The 6,483-nt window shown below is 38.9% G+C and overlaps 1 protein-coding gene across 3 annotated transcripts in view; it reads right to left on the minus strand.

Annotated features, from left to right (window-relative positions):
* LOC121896115 (serine/threonine-protein kinase 38) overlaps positions 1-4,474 on the minus strand; it is a 28,975-nt gene extending 24,501 nt beyond the window's left edge. For 2 of the 3 annotated variants that reach the window (XM_042409785.1, XM_042409784.1), the window contains exon 1: positions 4,327-4,427. The gene's annotated coding sequence lies outside the window, so the exon portion shown is untranslated. Of the gene's footprint in view, positions 1-4,326 lie in introns of all 3 variants that reach the window. The other variant, XM_042409783.1, reaches the window with a different exon arrangement.
* Positions 4,475-6,483: the final 2,009 nt, after the last annotated feature.

Consider the following 6,483-nt stretch of genomic DNA (forward strand, 5'->3'; position numbering starts at 1 on the left):
GAGGTAAATCAGTCACATGACAAACAAAGGACTCTCGCAAAGTGAGAAAAACGCATGAAATAAAAACTGCTTTCAACGAGCAGAAAACTTAACGATGGTAAGTATACGACATCAAATAGATCCTGATAAAACATTTCAATAATTCTCTCTGTCGAAAGAGTACAAACGTCCCTCTTCTTAGTCACTTTAATAAACCCAAATCTGATGGACTGTTTCAACATACTGATGAAGCTTTAACTTTCTTAGCTGACTTAACAATACTACCACACATTAATATGCAGTTTACAAGGCATTTTTCTCACTGAGTGATGAGTTGAAGACGCTACCTCAACCTCTAAAGGCTGGAGGAACTGCTAGGAGGGTACGGCTGTGCCATATGACCAAACAGTCTCATATCCCATACAGGTCATTTCATATCCCGATGATGATTCCTATCCTGATATAGCATATTTTAAAACCTTTGCATGGATTAAATTACTATTCTTGGCTTTTATTTGCAGAGCTTTTATTGCAGTAACATAACGAGTGTAGCTGTCGTCACCTGGTTCACTGTCTCTCCTGTGTGTGCAGCAGACACACGGAGGGCTCAGCCCCGCCTGCAGTGAACCATAGAGAGCAGAGGAGAGTAGCGCCACCGTAAATGACAGCAAAATGCAGCGGAGACTCTCACACTGGGCTGAAATTAAACAAGTGCACACAAAATTTGGTAAATATCATGAATAAAGACAGTCTCTACCGCGTTTTGCTGTCATTTATGGTTGCCGTCTCACTGCTTCTCTGCTCTTTCTCAGTGTGGGCGGGGCAGCAGAGGAGGGACAGACAGTGGTGGAGAGTTGGAGAGTTAACATCTACACTCGTTACATTACTGTAAGTGCAATAAAAGCTTCACAAGTAAAAAGCCAAGAAGAGTAATTCATCAATGTAATCAGTGCAAAAGATGGACAGACTCCAAATGATGAAAAATATTGCCGTAAAGAGGGTGATTTGTGTCACAATGAAATAAACAATAGAGCATATTATGAAACAACTAGGGCTGTAGTCTCCTGGTCGACTGGTTGATTAGTTGGTCGATATGCTCTTATCTGACCAAATTCTCATTGGTCGAATAATCTCCCTGTTACTTTCATCAGGAGAAAAGTGCTACATCAACAGCCTTCCAGGATTAATCCATTATTTCCTGCGGCGGGAGAGACAGACTAACAAACTACCTGTGAAAAAAACGGGGGTGTATTCAAAACACCCCTGTTGTTTTCACAACTTTAAACTCTCCCAACCTAATGGAGACTGCTGGGTCTAACTGTACTCAACGTTTACTGAACGTTCACTGAACGTTTACTGAATCAGTGTTTCTCCTATGATTATAACAACGTGAACCCCCGCCAGGCCAAAAAAATATTTTAATGCCAAAAATAACATCAAATATTCATTCATTCGAAAATCAATGGCATTTGGGAGCCTCTGTGCAGCACTGTTCCAACACGTGAGTCAACCCCTGTGTTGTAGCCTGAGAGACTCCTGGTAGCATAGCTCAGTTAAGGAATAGGGCAGTGCGTAATATGTTAGTGTAGCGGGTGGGAAAGAGCGAGCGGCAGAAAGGTGACATGAATGCGAGCGGAGCAGAGGAAAAGGTTAGCAGTCAGTCTTGCAGTAAATGTACAGTACAGACTACTGTGTGTCAGTTAACAAACGCTGCAGCTTGTCAAGACCTCCAAGTGCTGGAAAAGTGAAGGGGGTTAGCACTAAAGTTAGCAGCAATGGGTTAGCCTAACCTGAAGATGTTAAACAGAGAAATAGAGCAGAGAAATGTGTGGCTGCCGAGTTCACTCTGTCTTGTAACATCCAACAATACATCTCAACTCACTCACTCAGATCAACTAACTCTTAGGTAACAAAAGTAGTTATAGTCACTACTTTTGCTTGACAATATATTTCATTTTAAGACCATTTTATGCCACTGAATAAAATAATAATGCAAGTACACCCTTTCAAAGAGGCTCCCACCTCTAACATCACATGTAAACATGAGAGTGGCCAGGCAGTAATGGCAGCAGTGGGTAAGGGAGGGGGTAGCGGCTCAATATTGAGCAACAATTTAAGGATGAATGCTACATTTATTAAAAACGCCGACTCGCCATTGGGACGCTTGGGACATGTGCAGTGAGGAATGGCAGTGACTACTTACTTTGACTATGTGACATGGATATCCTGTTAGCCGCTAATGTGCAGTGTGGGATATCTGCCCATGATATGGAGGCTGAGGAAGACGCACCGCTTTCCACTTTTTTAAAATTTTAACAGCAGGAGAGAAAACTAGATTTATCAAAATGTTGAAACCTTCTGGAAACAACCTGGTGACACAGGTGGACCAATCATTTGCCTCAAATAGATAGACCACACACAATAAGTCATGCGATTTATTCTGGCGTCATGTTGGCTAAAATGTCGGTGACTAAACACGATTAGCATCACAACTTTTACAAACTGCATAGAATTGGTACAGTGTTAATAATGCAAACACATGCGCATTTACTTTCTGCAGGCTGTGGGAAGATTTCAAGCTGGACACTACAGCAAACCAAAACAGTGCTCTGGCTGTTGACATGTAGCTCCATCTCAGGCCTAGCTAAAGTTACTTGGTCATGTGTGTGTGTGTGTGTGTGTTGTCAAGGAGGTTTAATTAGCTCTGTGTGTGCTACACAAATCATGCCATCAGCTTTTTTTTTGTTCATTTCTATGCTATATCTATATATAAATATTTCAACACGGATTTGCCAACTGCATGAATGAAAACGCAGTGAAAGAGGCAGCTGATCTGATTTTTTTTTACTTCTTTGGCTTCGAACCACAAGGGAACAACCAATGTTTTATACAGGCTGATCTGACATGAGAAGAACCTCCTCAACAACTTAAAATTGGCTAATTCACAGTGTTCTCTGGTCTACTGAGGGGGTTTTATCTTCTTTGTGTACTAGAGAGGATAATTAAATTACAGCTTTATTACAATACTCTTAAATCAGAGGGATAAGATGTGTGTAATCTCTCTCTGTATTTAAAAGTTAGTTCCAGGTATTTCGAGTCTACTTTAATGCAGTGCTCACATGCTTACATTGAATAAATTGTAGTTTTTATGTTAATCTGACAGCATTCAATTCATATCTGTGTGATGCTGGACGAGTTACAAAAATGTTACAGGTCTGATCTAGTTAAGACTGCTATCATGAGTTTAGCATAAAAGTGACTTATTGAGACATAAGACCAACACGGGGACATTAAGTTCAAGGGGATATAGGCTTAAGTTAATTAAAGCAATTTTACTGAACATCTGTGTTGGTGTAGTATGTTAAAATTGAATGGCACAACCACGTTATAAATCATTAAATGAATTACAATTCATTAAAGAATACATTTAGTTATTGTCAAATAAGTTTTTGGTGAGATACACAAGGGTTCAAAACAGCTCACCACCAGTCTTTTGATATTAAAAAAAAGGAAGCGTATCAAAATTCGCGACGCAGGCGAAACGTGGAATGGCATTAACAAATATTAATAATAATACAATATATTTACGTTCAATGTCATTAATTGCATCTATACATAACTGATCGTGTCATTCCCTCATGGATATTCACAAAACCGGAGTTATGAAGTGCAGCTTTGTTCAGCATTTGTCACAGACTGACCCAACCAGTGTCAACAACACGTACATACCAAAGCTGTTAGTTGTGGTAACAACGTAGCTATTTATACCATATACTACCTAAAGAGTGAGTTATTATGAATAGAGACCAGTTTAACTCAACACTGGCCGTACCGTTCTTTCAATTGTTGTTTATAATTTTTAATTAGCGTAGTTTCCGTTAACTTATAGTCCCATAAATAAATGCTTTAACCTGCTACCACTAGCTAGCTAGTTAGCTATTAAAGTTCCTGACTTTGTCAAGTTTAGCAGAGAAAATGTGAGTAACACCGGATATTTGCTATGGAATAAAGCCGTCCATTTTACGCCAACGACAATTTCACAAGCCATTCGGTTTTGTATTTTATTTTGAAATGTTTGTCCGGAAAACCCTACTTGTCATTTTAACTGCCTTGACTGTTGAAGTTACCCAAATCGAATAGCTAAGATAAAGTTAGCTAACGTTAGCCACTTATCTGCTAAAATAGCTTGAGTCGTTTGTTTTGAAGAAGGGCACCGTAAGACGGAGTAACTTTACGTTTCGTTTAGTAAGATAAATTATCAAAGCAAGTGTTCACCATATAGTACTCTAGCCTTTCATTTCTGGGCCTTTCATTCAATATTTTTAAAGTTGGGCTTTGTTCGCTTACCTTGGTCGAAGGTGCGGTGTCTGCCGTATCTTCCTCTGCTTTACCAAGCATGTTGCGTCGCCAACAGTTTGAACTCAGCGTGACACCTAGTGGCCTAAACCTGAAGTCGCCTGTACCCTTAAAGGGTCAGTTCGCCCAAATCACACACAAATAAGTTTTGATTGTATTATCCCAAGTTTTGAGATATCTGTCTGGTAGATTCATGCCTCCATTGCAACATAATGGAGGTGAATGGAAGGTCGTTTGTTGTGCCCACAGCATCAAAAATAAACAAATAAATAAAAAGAAAAAAAAAAATCATCAACACCATCTCTTTCCAGAGACAGTCCTTAACAATTATGAACACACTGTAGACAGGTTTCACATGCTGTAATAGTTCAATTGAACAGTTCAAGAAATGTGAATAAATAAGAATAGTAAGCAATAGAACCAATCACAAAGTTTGTTTACAATAACTTCCAGGTAGAAAACCCCTGCATCGCATACATACAATTTAATGAAGCAGCGCAAAATAAATGTCTTTTTAAGCAAGTAAATAAGTAAACAAAGAAGCGTATGTAAATAGTATAAGTATAAACAGTAAGTAGGACCAAGGTACATTTTAAACCCGGAAACAGGTCGGTTTTTTGTTTTTTAAATTTGGGGTAAAAAATAAAAAACACAAACTCAGCTCAATATCTTGTTTTCTGTTCTCACTGACCAAACAAATTTAACACTCAATATTTCGTTTTCATTGGTGGGTGGGCCTTCAGCACCCCCTTGTTTCTGATTGGCCAGTGTGCTATATCAGTTATGTTTGCACTGTACACTTCAAAATAAAGGTTCCACTTCTTTGCCTTTAGAAAGTGTCAATGTCAACATAAAATATATAGACAGACAGTCTCTATATAGACCCTTTAGCCTTTAATAATTGATGATTATAGTTGAATAATAATTTATTATGACCTACAATGACAATAAAATGTTTTGAGTCTAACTGATGCTACCTGGATGAGAGGACCCAAACAGATTTACTGCACAATAGTTGAGGGTTCATATGATGCTCACAGTCTCTGTAGATCATTCACTGCATAAACACCTATCTATAAATGCCTATCTGTTTGTTTGTTTCTTTCTTTTGTTTTGTTTTTTGTAGCTGTCAACATCTCCACATGTTTATTTATGTTTTTGAGACATTGAGTGTACAAACCTATTGATGAGGAGGTTCACACAGTACGACACCTGCTGGTAATTTTTTGTAACTACTTTTAGCGTGCTTGCTGTCAATTCTACGCCATTGATCTTTCTAATTATTGAGAACAGACTTTACTATCCACAGTACATCCTCAGGAAAACTTACTAAAGTGCTTTCATTGACAAAATAGACGTAGGGCCAAATCCACAAAAGGACTGAATGGCTTTTGCAGCCACTAAACTTGTGCAAATGAGACAAAAAGTGTGTAATTCACAAAGCACCTGCAAAGGGTGAAATGTACTGTAAACTGCGATGCCAAGCAAATAGCATCATGGTGCCCCTGTTCCATTTGCATGTATGTAAATCAGGTAATATTGATACATTTGGTGCAAAATTGGCCCCTTTCTATGCAAATAAGCCTCATTACAAAGACCTTCTAATTTACAAAGACCAGCACTAATTGCCACACGCAATTAGAGTGGAGTTATTAGTGTCTTCAGATAGTGTTAACTGTGCGCACACACTCACTTCTCACTCACACTCTCGCTCTGTCTCTCTCTCTTCAAATATATAAGGGTTGTGAGGTTTGAATGATATTGAATTGATATTAAATGGTATTAATGGTGATATATACAGTCAGACATGGGGGGATATCAAGTGGGATTGTGAGCTTATCTCAGATTTAATAATAAAAATAACAGCGCTGATGGAGCTCAGGATTCATCCACAAGGGCTTCTTTATTACAAATATTCCCACCATATGAACCTGGAATCAGTGTCTAACAGCTGACCTGTGAAGATGTGTGACAGACCACAGAAAATTAATTACTGTCAGATCCTGATCAATCCGGTGTTAATGAAGTTACCGCTGCTGTGCTGCTGTGCTGCATGTGCAAATGTGCACAGCCTCTTTTTCAGTTTGGAGATGCACTTATCGTTTCAGCTGCTGTGTGATGCTGCAGCCAGCTGTGACACACAGTCAG

This window comes from Thunnus maccoyii, chromosome 4 (assembly GCF_910596095.1).
Source record: "Thunnus maccoyii chromosome 4, fThuMac1.1, whole genome shotgun sequence".
Taxonomy (NCBI): domain Eukaryota; kingdom Metazoa; phylum Chordata; class Actinopteri; order Scombriformes; family Scombridae; genus Thunnus; species Thunnus maccoyii.